The sequence below is a fragment of the Bos indicus genome, chromosome 9 (assembly GCF_029378745.1).
Source record: "Bos indicus isolate NIAB-ARS_2022 breed Sahiwal x Tharparkar chromosome 9, NIAB-ARS_B.indTharparkar_mat_pri_1.0, whole genome shotgun sequence".
Taxonomy (NCBI): Eukaryota; Metazoa; Chordata; class Mammalia; order Artiodactyla; family Bovidae; genus Bos; species Bos indicus.
Window position 1 is genome coordinate 69,319,471 of NC_091768.1, and position 12,835 is coordinate 69,332,305.

The 12,835-nt window shown below is 41.3% G+C and overlaps 1 protein-coding gene and 1 pseudogene across 19 annotated transcripts in view; one reads left to right on the forward strand and one right to left on the reverse strand.

Annotated features, from left to right (window-relative positions):
- EPB41L2 (erythrocyte membrane protein band 4.1 like 2) overlaps positions 1-12,835 on the reverse strand; it is a 209,702-nt gene that overhangs the window by 155,572 nt on the left and 41,295 nt on the right. The window lies entirely within an intron of this gene.
- On the forward strand, positions 2,402-2,531 carry LOC139185036 (U4 spliceosomal RNA; annotated as a pseudogene).

Sequence of the window (12,835 nt, forward strand, 5' to 3'; positions counted from 1 at the left end):
CTTTATTTTCATCTCTACCTACACACATGCACACACACACACCCAGAATTGGATTTCATACTTATTCTGCAACAAATCCTCACAGCAGTACATAAACGTTCTTTAAGAAAAAAAGGCGTGGGCAAGCTATATTGGAAAAAAAAAAGAATGATCTGGCACCTGCGGTGGTGATGTCATTACCAGCCAAGGCTCTGAACTGTCTCTGGAATGCAGCTGTGGCTAGAATCCCTTAGGCCACCCAATGCTATTTAACATAAAAACACAGTCTTTCCTGGCACAAGAAAACCTCACAGTCACACGTGACTATACTCTGCTTAGGAATCCTACACTCAGAACTTTACGGCTTTAAACACTTTGTAGAGCACAGCCATCACTGTGCAGGACCATCCCTGAAAGTCAAACTTCAGCAGCTCTAAACCGTTAACTTCCAGCAGGCCTGAGAAGGACTAATTCTGCACGCCTGTCTATAGGCAGCCCAGAAAGAACTGACTCATTGGAAAAGACCCTGATGCTGGGAAAGATTGAGGGCAGGAGGAGAAGGGGATGACAGAGGATGAGACGGCTGGATGGCATCACTGACTCGAGGGACGTGGCTTTGAGCAAACTCTGGGAGTAGGTGATGGACAGGGAAGCTTGGTGTGCTGCCGTCCATGGGGTCGCAAAGAGTCGGACACGACTGAGGGACTGAACTGAACTGACTCATGACAGGCCAGATTTTGAGTCACTGCCTTGGAAACAGGAAAAAACATACATACACCCCAACCTCAAATGAAGTGAGGACTTTGTTGGGGAAGGAGTGAGCACAGGGGGGAATGAGATAAGGATGACACAAGTGAAGCCGGGGATGGGAGTGCATGCGGTCACAGAATCGGACATGACTTAGCAACTGAACAACAACTCTAAGTAAGTAAATGTTAGTTGTTATTATTTTTTCCCCACAGAAACAGCCACTAAAGGGAGTACTAACTCCCCAAGCCTACTTCAGATGGTCCAATTAATCCATAAAGCTTAACTGCAATTTTTAAGGAAAACACACATAAGGAGTTTCCCCTAACACACATTTGCTCCCCAGAAGAATGAGTAGGGGCTGACCCTTTCTGTCACCCTTCATTCACACTAAGACAGTCCAGTGAAGAATCCCGACTCTACCACTTCTCCAGCAGGGACCAACCCAGAGATGTGGTGCCTGACCAGGGGGTTGACATGGCAACTCTTGGCAACTGGAGATGAAGAGCCACAGGAACCTGGGCCTCCACCCAAACTGCCTAAAACTCTCCACTCCACCATGGCTTGATCCCTTTTTTAAAAGCCATGGAATTTTTAAAAGTCATGGCCTGCTTTTTACCACCAACACCCGACCAACATGGCCCCATAGGAAGGGAAACGAAAGTCTCCACCTCAAGTTCAGACTAGAAAGCTACACAAGGCCTTACAATTTACTGTCAAGATTTTACTACTCAGAGCACGTGAAGAGGGACAAGGAACGTCCAGATGCGTTCGTCCGTTCTTACTTACATTCCAAAGGCAGAGCCAAGATCACACGGGGATGCTAATGATCATTTATTTTAAAGTCAACAAGACAGCCGAAAAAGAAAGAAACCAGAACTTCTAACTCACAATTCCCATGACTGTCCACATAAACTTTTACAGAGCTTTGTCACCCTCACAACCCTCTAAAAATCAATTTTCAATTTTCTACAACTGACTACATGTTATGTAGTAAACCTGTGACTCTAAGTTGCAGAAAACTCTCTCCCTATGACCAAGAACACATCAAAAGCCCCCTCTCCTTACCACTTAGCTTTTACGAAATCACAGGATCTCAATTGTGACCCACACTTTGACTTTTTTCCAGTGTATTTCCCTCAGTCGGACAGAAAAGCTCCCTAGACCCAGGGTTGAGCGAGAAGCTCAACTAGTGTCTGGACCATATTTCACCACCACGCGACCATGTATAAAGCCTCTGCTAGAAGAGAGGGGGCTGAATCCCCAACCTAGGATGCATTCCAAATCGAAGTCATTTTCTCTAACAGTACTCCCCACTCCTTTCTGTAAGCCACAGAGCGGTGGGGGGGGGGGGGTCCTGTGTGTGTTGTTTCCTACTTTAAAAGCGAACCCCCTGATCCTGCCCTCTGTACCCTCTGTTACCCGTTCCCATGTTTCCCAAACACTTTCAATTTTTTTCTGTGACCCAGTTCACAAATATACAGTAAACACACCCAGTTTTAATGGAAACACAGTTTTCAAGTGGCCACTCTGATCAGGCTTAAAGCATAAGCGTTTTGTGCTAAATCCAGCCCCAGTCCCAATGAGCCTTCTCCCTGCCAGCGGGCTGCCTCAGCCAGGAAAGGGGGCACCTCTTTCTTCCCACCTCCCTTTCTCTTCCCCTTCCCCAAGGGGAAGCTCTGCGCAGTGGCAAAGTTCTAGTCAGTGAGGTTTGTCCGAGGTGTGATGATTGCTAATGGAAAGCTTTTCCCAAAAGGGAAGTCTTTTTGAAATTCACATAAAATTCTGTATAGACTAGATAAGGCCCCAACTCTCACGTTGTTTATGCCATTTCACTTTCTAAATGCCAGTTGTGGCCTTCTGAAATGATTTCTTGAAAAATCCTGCCCTAGACCTACCATTATCTCATTTTCATTCGTCCCAACCTCTGATTATCTTCTGTCTTTCCTTGTGAACCACAACTCCAACAACTCTGTGACCCTGAGCAGCCTGTGCCCGCAGCTCCATCTTCACAACCCTCTCACAGCAGCCTGACTTCCGTGGGCCACCAGCAGACCTTTACCAGCCCCTCTCTCCTCCAGCATGTCCACGGACTCTCTGGCTCCACCTAAGGTACAGTCTTACTTCAGACTTGCACCCACGCCACCGACAAAAATAAGTAACGATGGTAACTTTTCTCAAGTCAAATTCATGGCCACAAACTTTAACTGGACTCTCAGAGAGCTCCAGAAATCCTAAGACAGCTCCCTAGTCAACCCACACCCCCACTCTCCCAGACATAGATTTCACATTTGTGCATAAAGCCCCAAAAATGACAGACCAGAAATATATGACACTGGATACTGGTTCTTCCTATGATCTCAGCCACAATCTAACTCTATTTGTCCTCCAGTAGAGAAAACCAGATAGTGTTCAACACACTCAATGGTGTAAGTAAATAAAAAAAAGTTACTAGCCATTCATTAAAACAAACAAACAAACAAATCTGCCTGGTACAAGGCTGACTTACTATTATTAAGTTTAAGGACAATTAACTGTTAAAGAATAAAAAGTCTTTTTGCTTTCTCTTATAAAAATGTTTGGTAATACTCTCTCCTCAATTCTCTTACCAAAGTAATTCATGTGCAACTCTGCCCTGCCTTTCTAATCACTGTCAGGCATAACAGTTTATTGTCCAAATATAATCTGTTCAACCATGCAAACACCTGTGCAATCAGGCATGTTCAATTTGCAAGGGACAAGTCCAATGACATGGCCACAGTGGTAAGCACTGGTGCCTGGCGAGTGAGCCTTTCACTGAAAGAGACAGCTTTTCTCATAATTATCTCTATTTTGAATCAAAATGTCTAATGCTTTTATGTAATTCAATAGAAAAACAAAACACATGCATTACAGAGTTGCTATTTATTCCAACCCAGGCCACTAATGGTGACACTCAGGCACATAATAAACCCCAGAGTAAAATAAAGCTGTGGCTCTTGAAATTCAAGGGCCAGAAGAGAAAGCAAAGGAAGCAAATATGCCCAAGGAGACAATAAAAGGTTAAGGCCAGAACTCTATGTGCCCTAAGAGAGCAGCCACAGCGAAATCACTGCCCGGTTTCAGGGGTCATTTCTATCACTTTAAAACTCCGTTCTTCCTGGAGGGGAGCCGGACATGACCTAACGCAGTTGAGAAATCCAGATTGAAATAACATATGCCAGCAAACAGGCAGATTTGAGAACATGCAAAAGCTATAAAAGCCCTTCAGAGCAAGAGGGTAACATAGCCTGGAGGAACTTCAGGTAAAAGACATGAACACCACTTATACCAGCAGATACGCAGAAAGGGCCAAGGCCACAGACTAGCCTTCCCACCTCAGCCACCTGGACTGCTAACGTTTAAAAAAGAAAAATACGTGCCCAGCACAAAAACCCAACAAGGTGATGTTAATACAGTTCCTACTCTTCACTTACTTAGGCTCCTTTCCCAGCACCCTGAGTTTCAAAAGCTCTACCAACCGTTTTCTGTTACTCAGTTTTCAGATTAAGGTGTTTCCTCCTGGCTCTGCCTCCTCCATTCATCCACTCTATGTGGAGGCGATGGCCACTGTATACCCAGCACTGTGCTAGGACACATAACCCAGTAAGGGAGCAGGGGAGGAAGCCAATGATTACAACCCACTCTGAGAAATACCTACTTAAAGTCATCTGCAAAACAGTAGATGAGCAGAGAATGACTGTAAAATTAGAACCATCTCTGAAACTGTGGTGCTGGAGAAGACTCTTGAGAGTCCCCTGGACTGCAAGCAGATCAAACCAGTCAGTCCTAAAGGAAATCAACCCTGAATAATCATTGTAAGGACTGATGCTGAAGCTCCAATACTTTGGCCACTGATGCAGAGTGGTCAAAGTGCACTTTGGCCACTCACTGGAAAAGACTCTGATGATGAGAAAGATTGAAGGCAATAGGAGAAGGGGGCAGCAGAGGATGAGATGGTTAGAGTGCATCACCGACTCAATGGACATGAATTTGAGCAAACTCAGGGAGATAGTGAAGGACAGGGAAGCCTGGCGTGTTATGGTCCATGGGGTCACAAAGAGTCAGACACCATTTGGTGGCTGAACTAAAGGATGAAGATGCAAAGAAAGGAGGGACAGCATCCCAAGAATTTGCAAAGACTTCAAGACTGGTACAGGTTGCTCCTTTCAACTTGTTACATTTAATTAAAATCACAAAGGTTAGGCCCAAGAATTCACAAGGCAATAAAATACAAAAGTCAATTTCCCTACTAATATGGTAGGCTAAGTGACAGTTATTGGACCTAAAGATTGCTTCTTTTTTAGCCTGTCTGAAAATTTCATTCATCTCTTGTATTTGTTCTCAGTTTACAAAAGCTAATCAATAGTTGCCACGGTAGTTATGTGTGGACCTGTGAAGATCACTCATAGTTGCATCTCCTGAACTAATATGTTGGCAAGAGGCACATGACGACCTTCATCCTAATCCAAACTTTGGTGCACATTCCTTTCATTCTTTTGCTTTTCTCCCATCTCAAGTCAAAGTATTTCATGTACCATTCTTAACAGTCAACTAATTGTAACTAAGATAATGGCAGATAATAATTGAATGTGTGATCTCATCTAGGTCAGGAGAGGAGATGAAGGTAGAAAAGAGTTAAAAGAATCCAGTGTAAGGTCAACTTGTGTCACCTGGCTTAGGGCTGGGTGAGCAGACTGGGAGCCTCTTCCTTGACCTGTAGAATGGAGAATAAAAACTTGACTAGTTACCAGAGTTGTTTTGTTATTTAAAAAAAAAAAAAAAAAAACTTACAAAGAAATGGTTTCCAATTAATAAGATTTGGTTTGGTCTATGCCCTGTGTTAGCTGGGGTTACCTGGTGGCTCAGACAGTAAAGAATCTGCCTACAATGCAGGAGACCCAGGTTTGATCCCTGGATAGGGAAGATCCCCTGGAGAAGGGAATAGCAACCCACTCCAGTATTCCTGCCTGAAGAATTCCATGGACAGAGGAGCCTGGTGGGCTACAGTCCATGCGGTTGCAGAGAGTCGGACACAAATGAATGAACACTTACACTTTTTCTTTCTGGGTTAGCTAGCTCAGGGTTTTTCAACCTCTGTACTCCTGACACCGTGGCCAAACAATTCTTTGTCATCCAAGAAGCTGTCCTGTGCATTAAAGGATTTTTAGCAGCATTCCCTACCTCTATACAGAAATACTAGAAGCAGGTCCTTCAGTCATGGCAACCAAGAAACCAAATCTCCAGACATTGCCAAATGTTTCCTAGGAGACAAAACTCATCCATCCACCCCCATCTCAGTAAAGAATCATTGTGCTAGATTATGAGCACCAGCCTATTTACTAAATAAAGAAGACACTGATGTTGATGAACAGGGCGAAATCTTGAAAGGGTCATGCCTCAATCAACTATTGTCTGTAGTTTAATGAAAAGCTAACAGATATCCCCAACAGAAGAGGAACATCAAAATTAAGGTCAAAAAAAGTAAAGCCTGGAGCATTTAAGCAGTAATAAGTATATAGATGCTCAGGAGTGGTAAAAGTAAAAGCTGGGACCGAAAAAGAGCTTAGTGAGAACACTTAAACTAAATCAAACCAAGTCTCAGTCAGTTCAGTTCAGTTCAGTCGCACAGTCGTGTCCGACTCTTTGCGACCCAATGCACTGTAGCCTCCCAGGCTCCTCTGTCCATGGAATTCTTCAGGCAAGAATACTGGAGTGGGTAGCCCACTCCCTTCTCCAGGGATTGAATCAACGTCTCCTGCCTTGCAGGCAGATTCTTTACTGTCTGAGCCACCAGGGAAGCCCGTTAATCTTTATACAAACCCAACCAAAAAAAAAAAAGAAAAAACAGATTTTAATTCTACAAATTAAGATCTGAAATAGTAACTATTTTGACATCATAAAAAAGCACAAACCAGACTCCAAATCCTGGCCCATTCCAACCATTTTCTAGCTACCTGACACTTACCCTAAGCTTTTTCCCTCTTCTAGAGAAGTAAACAACATAGCCAATATAAGAACATAAGCATGGCACCTGGCACACTGTCAGTACCAATAAGTGACAATTGCCAATAGTTTCACATGGATATTTTATAAACATACATCTAATACAAAATGGAACACGACACCCAAGTTAACTAAGAAAACACACACCTAATATGTTAACTAAAAAAAAAAAAATCCATTACTGTAGAAACACTCCATAGATGCCAAGATTTACCTGCACTTTTTAAGGCAGGAGACAAATGAGTAACTCTCTCTAGACCCAAGGTTACAATAAAAGCAAAATATAAATGCTGCCCTTTTGTAAGTACCAAATTATGCAGCGCTTGGGCTGCCTCCAAATATATTCCCCCAGGTTTTTATGCAAACCAGCCAAAACACCATTTTAAGCGTTTGAGTTTGAAAATTCACTGTACAAAATTTCTATAAAGGCAAACAATCAAGTAGGAAAGAAGAGCATTTTCTCACACACACCCAGAGCCAGTTTGCAGTTGCTGTTTTTGCTGCACAGAAGTTGTTTTCTAGCCACAAGCTACTACAAATTGTTCAGACCTTTTGGCAGCAACACAGGAAACTGCCCTTTTCACCCGTTCTCCCACAAAAATGTAGTCAATTTCTAGGCAGGCCCATCTCTCAAGGCTACTTGCTTTATGGAGCCAAATGCACACCATTTTTCATTTAGCAATATGAAAGGGCCCCAAATATTTTGCATTTTTGTGAAGAAAGCTGAAAGCAAGTCACCAGAAGACCTGTGGGCAAAGCTCTCTATTAAGTCAGCTCATAAACTGTGCTAACACCGCGCTTTACACCAGCATTTGAAATTTATAGGGCATTTGGCATTACAGCTGTTTCTGTTTTATCCAAATCATCCAGGACACAACAGGCAACATGTGAAGCCATTTCCTGATGCTTAATTGTCCTTGGCTCCCCACTATTCTCAACTTGTCATGTTCGAAATAAGTATTTAAAGTAGGCACATCTGCCTTTTGATTTAAAAAAAAAAAAAAAATCTCCTATCTTCTCTTTGACTCTAGGCTTTTTCCACAGTCTTAAGGATCACATACAGGTACTTGGGCAAGCTACAAAGATGAAGCTGAATATTCAGCTTTATATTCAGGTATACAAAATCAATCTGTATTTTTCTCCTTCAATTATTTAAGCAGAGGTGAGAACAGGAGGTGGTGCATTACTCAACAGCTGTAACATATTTAACTTCTAAAAATAAAGGCAAAATTGCCCTTATTTTTTAAATTTTAAATCTTTAAATTTTAAATTGCAAAATTAAAGAAGAACCTTTGAAAACTAGGAATTCCTTTGTATCCCATTTGGCTTAAAATTTCACAGACAGATCATTTATAAATAAACAAACAAACCCAAATGGCAAAAAGGCAACTGCAGTTACTCACAGAATGAAGCTGGACACTACTCTGCCCTGGAGAGTCAAGTTCCAAAATGCAGTCTGGTGAACCAAGCTCATAATTCACAAACTGAAAATCAGTCCAGTATTTTCCAGGGAACACTTCTGTCTCCCCAAAACGACATGCAACCTCAAACAAGTTCCAATCATGACTCAAAGGTAACTTCTCCAAAACGGTACAATGTCAAGAAACTCCAGAAACCACACAGACAAAAATGATAAGCCAAGGAAACTCCATTCAATTACATACACTCATTACTTTAACAACAGATAATTTTATTTTTCAGAGTCCAATACTGACACTAATTTAAAATATTTCAAGTTCAGAACCCCTTTCCAAAGGCACCTGAATTTTTCCAGCAAATAATATATACTGTGAGAAATATAGTATATATACTATATACTGTGAGAAAACTAGATGGCAAACCAGGGAATCAAAACTGAAAATTCAAAGGCAAAATCTTCCATGTCGAGTTGGTAAAGGGACCTGGCTTGCCTGAAACTAGTAAGCACAGAAGGCATGCTCTGTTACTGTAATCTTTCCGATTTAAATAGATAAATTGCACATATCAAACAAGCGCTAACTGCAAGCATGCTTCATTCACTGCTTGCCTTAAACTTAACGAGTAATAAAACATCTTTCATCTCCTTCAAAAGAATATCAAAAAGATTTCACATTACTGTTTATCAGCTTAACAACATCTTCAAAGTAAATATAATTGTTAATATTTCTGAGAAAGGGTCTATAGAAGAAGCAGGAAGATATGGCCTCCTTGTTAAAGACTTCTTTACTCCGGGTTGGGGGTGAGGGGGTGTCCTGAGATAGTCAGCATCAACGTGAAATAGCCTATAAGACAATCACCAAGAAAGAAGTGTTAACTGTCCACATCTTCACTTGACTTTCTTTCAAATAAGTAAATAACAACCGAGGAACAGCTGCCCAAGGTTATCCAGAGGTCTGGCATGAGAAGTCAGAGCACTCAAGTTCACTGTTCAAACATGGGTTTTCTGGCCCACATTAGACAAGTTTGGCCTGGGAAAGTTTACTTCAAATTTGAGCTAAATGGGTAATTAAAGAACCTCTTTGCTACTGTTACATTTTTACATTTCTCACACCACTAGAAAAACTCATCTTAAGGACTTTTTTAAACAACAAAAGAGATGAAAAGCGTAGACTTGGTTCTCATTTCTGTTGGTTTGCATCCTACTTTCACTGTGTTCAATTAGTATTTATTCTGCAATTACAACGTTAAAAAGCACAGCTAACATTGAGACGGACGGGTAAAGAATGCGCAAGACAGAGGTATATTTCTTACCAAATAGGTGGTGTCTGCATGTGCACTGATACACAATAAGTTTAGGGTGTTTTGTTTGCGTGTTTTTGTTTTTTTTTCAAGTATCTCTATGTGGTTTACTTTCTCTATGGCAAGAGTGCTGGAGGCCCTTCATGTGTCTAAATGAAAGACTCTATACACATTTGGCTTCAATAAAGCCAGCAGTCTCTTGAAGATAGGTTCCAGCCATGAATCGTCTACGTTTGTGTTCTGGAAAGGGTGAAAAGGGCAGTTTTCTGTGTTGCTGCCAATGGGCTGAACAATTCCCAGTAGCTTGTTAGAGAACTTCTCTAAGGAGAAAACTTTCAAGCTGGCTTGCTATACTTGTGCAAAATAACATGATTTTTCTCCACTTACACTTATTTTGTTACAACTTTTCCAGTAAAAACCTTCCCTCGCCTTTTATAGTCATGTTTTTAAATGATCTTGCTAAGGAAAAGTGTGTTTGAAAATAATACTTAACAGGTTACCTGAAAACCAATTTCAGCACACACCTAACTTCTGAGTATTAAAATTCTTTCTAGTCTTCTCCATCCACAATTAATACAGTACTAAATTTGTCCAAGTATTCACTTTTGGCAAGTGCTTCCTGAATTCATCCTACAACCATTTATTAAGCACTTCATAAGGAAAGATACTGTGGAAAATTCTGAAACAGATGGAATACCAGACCACCTGACCTGCCTTTTGAGAAACTAATATGCAGGTCAGGAAGCAACAGTTAGAACTGGACATGGAACAACAGACTGGTTCCAAATAGGAAAAGGAAAACGACAAGGCTGTATATTGTCACCCTGCTTATTTAACTTCTACACAGAGTACATCATGAAAAATGCTGGGCTGGAAGAAGCACAAGCTGGAATCAAGATTGCCAGGAGAAATATCAATAACCTCAGATATGCAGATGACACCACCCGTTATGGCAGAAAGAGAAGAGGAACTAAAAAGCCTCTTGATGAAAGTGAAAGAGGAGAGTGAAAAAGTTGGCTTAAGCTCAACATTCAGAAAACAAAGATCATGGCATCTGGTCCCATCACTTCATGGGAAACAGATGGGTAAACAGTGGAAACAGTGTCAGACTTTATTTTTGGGGGCTCCAAAATCACTGCAGATGGTGACTGCAGCCATGAAATTAAAAGATGCTTACTCCTTGGAAGGAAACTTATGACCAACCTAGACAGCATATTAAAAAGCAGAGACATTACTTTGCCAACAAAGGTCCGTCTAGTCAAGACTATGATTTTTCCAGTGGTCATGTATCGATGTAAGAGTTGGACTGTGAAGAAAGCTGAGCACCAAAGAATTGATGCTTTTGAACCGTGGTGTTGGAGAAGACTCTTTGAGAGTCCCTTGGACTACAAGGAGATCTAACCAGTCCATCCTAAAGGAGATCAGTCCCGGGTTTTCATTGGAAGGACTGATGTTGAAGCTGAAACTTCAATACTTTGGCCACCTGATGCGAAGAGTTGACTCACTGGAAAAGACCCTGATGTTGGGAGGGATTGGGGACAGGAGGAGAAGGGGACAACAGAGGATGAGATGGCTGGCTGGCATCACTGACTCGGACATGAGTTTGGGTAAGCTCCAGGAGTTGGTGATGGAAAGGGAGACCTGGCGTGCTGCAGTTTACGGGGTCACCGGAGTCGGACACGACTGAGCAACTGAAGTGAATTGAAGGAAAGATACACGGGTTTTCCTGGTGGCTCAGCCGGTAAAAAATCCACCTGTGTGGATGGATTCTTTACACGAAGAATCCAATGTGGAAGACCTGGGTTGATCCCTGGGTTGGGATTATTCTCTCGAGAAGGGAATAGCTACCCACTCCAGTATTCTAGCCTGGAGAATTCCATGGACAGAGGAGCCTGGCAGACTACAGTCCATGGGGTTGAAGAGAATTGGACATGACTGAGTGACTCTCACTTTCTTTTCATAGAAAGACACACAACCCCCACCAGGCTGTTGATACACCAAAACGAATGAGAACAGCCCTTAAGAAACTAATCTAGTAATGCAGAGAAAGAGAAAGGGCAGAATTCTGAGGCTGGGGGCAAGGAGGGAGGTGTCAAAGAATTTCTGTAAATTTACTGTAAATTTTCTGTAAATTCTTGCGTATATTAAGATTTAAGAACTAAGGTTTAAGGTTTAAGAACTATATCAGCCCCCAAAAAGCAATAAATCAGCAAGTCATTATTTACTTAAAAAAATAAAGAAGACTCTACACTAGATCACTCCAAATAGACAGTCATTACAGTTATATTTAAAATATCACTTGTTATGCTACATAAATGAAATATACCTAGATATTAAATTATATATTGGAAAAGCTATAGAACTATGATAAAAAGAACTAAACTAAAAATCAGAAAGCTAAGACCAATTAATGCCACTTAATTTGAATAAGAATTAAAATCCTGCCCATTAACTCAGAAAGCAATTACTATAATTAAGTGAAAATACACATGCAAATATTTTGCAAAGGGCTTTAAAAGCTTAACAATGTATCATATCATAGGTCAAGGAGCAGCTCTGGTCATAATATCCTCAGTAAAGAAGACCCTGTCAGGAATAAAAGAGACAATGAACTGATAAATTGGTTGGATTTTAAAAATTTATTTAAAAAAATTTTTTTAGGCATCCAGAACCTTTACTGATGAGTAGAAAATATTTGCCAAGGTTTGCATCTTTCAGTAGCCAGGTGGTGACATTATTTGGCATAGTTTCAATAAGTGTGAGTGTGTGTGTGTGTGTGTGTGTGTGTGCGCACGCGCGCGCGCGCGCGCACGCGCTCAATGATGTCAGACTCTTTGCAACCCCATGAACTATAATGGAATTTTCCAGGCAAGAATATTGGAGTGGATTACCATTTCCTACTCCAGGGGATCTTCCAACCCAGGGATCAAACTCACATCTCTTGTGTCTCCTGCATTGGCAGGAGGGTTCTGACCACTAACGCCACCCGGGAAGTGCATAGTTTCAATACTGCTTTCATATGTTATATATCATCATCATATTCATAGTCATTTGCATTTTAGTTCAAGACTACATTTTCAGATTTCTCTATGCTCATATATGTAACTTTACACTCACGTTTGTAAGTCATAACATCTCAAGGACCACTTCTTTTGCATCTCTGTGCAAAGGTACAAGAATCTCTAGGACACCTATCTAGTGCAATGCTGGCTAGTGTAACAGTCGGTTTTACTTGATACTGCTAAAATGTTTTCCCAGGATGGTTCTCCCAATTTATATTCTCACCAACAGTGACTGATGATAACAATTTATCTACATGTTTGCCAACATTTAATATTTTTAGTCTTACAGTTGTGGTTATGGAAAA